We start from the raw sequence: 803 nt of genomic DNA, 5'->3' as shown, positions 1-803 counted from the left end.
GGCTGGAAGACTGTTTACTTAGCCTGGCAGGGCGAAGGACACTGTCTCAGCTGAACACTGGACACACACACATACATATACTGATACTGATAAGCACTCACTGACGCATCACCCTCCCAACGCCACCTCCAACGCTCCCCTCTGATGTGGACATCGGGTCAGCTGGAGGCGCAGTCGAAGATTGCAGAGGTCCCAGATCAGATGTGCACACTGGAACTCTTCCCCATGTTGCTGTCTGTGTTTATTGTGCTATGGTGTGTTGATATCTGTGCATCCCTGTGTTATCCTTTTGTGTTGCACATTTCAATGTTTTTTTTCCTCGCTACCTGGCCTGACCTGTCTCCCCAATGTGATGTTTGTGTTGTATGTACGGTCGGCAAGGTCTGTCATCTCGGTTGTGGGCAAAAGACCTGCAACTGACAAATAAAGGCTATCTCATCATCTCATCTCACATAATTCAGTTAGCCAAGTGACAGTTTTAAGGCAAGCATGTGTAAGTGAAGTGTGTGTGTGACACTTCCTGACACGCATGGCGGTGACCTCTCAACAACATCTCTAGTCACTTCATTTAGAGCGTGACCTTTTAACAAACCAACATGTACAAAAACAACTAGTTATTGTGTCCACATCACCCAGTGTGGCAACGAAACTCACTTTCTGAACATCTGAAAATCTTGGAGCAAAGCATTCGAACGGGGAGAAAAAGAAAACAACACAAACAAGACAGAGAAAGTTTTTTCTTTATTTTTGAAAAGAGTAATCTGATTCACACAGAATAGGTTGAGGATTTTTCTTTGAAAGAA

The 803-nt window shown here is 44.5% G+C and overlaps 1 protein-coding gene across 2 annotated transcripts in view; it reads right to left on the bottom strand.

The window, feature by feature from the left end:
• Nucleotides 1–723: 723 nt before the first annotated feature.
• The window catches only part of LOC146682355 (class I histocompatibility antigen, F10 alpha chain-like), a 13,557-nt gene continuing 13,477 nt past the window's right edge, over nt 724–803 (bottom strand). For both annotated transcript variants that reach the window (XM_085445591.1, XM_085445590.1), the window contains one exon: nt 724–803. This exon is cut by the window's right edge and continues 1,220 nt beyond it. The gene's annotated coding sequence lies outside the window, so the exon portion shown is untranslated.

Source organism: Copadichromis virginalis, linkage group LG22 (assembly GCF_057382275.1).
Source record: "Copadichromis virginalis isolate Kocher_CV1m ecotype Utaka linkage group LG22, C_Virginalis_male_GT1.1, whole genome shotgun sequence".
In the NCBI taxonomy this organism is placed as follows: Eukaryota; Metazoa; Chordata; class Actinopteri; order Cichliformes; family Cichlidae; genus Copadichromis; species Copadichromis virginalis.
Note: the sequence above shows the minus strand (reverse complement) of the source record. Positions and strands in the feature narration are given on the sequence as shown.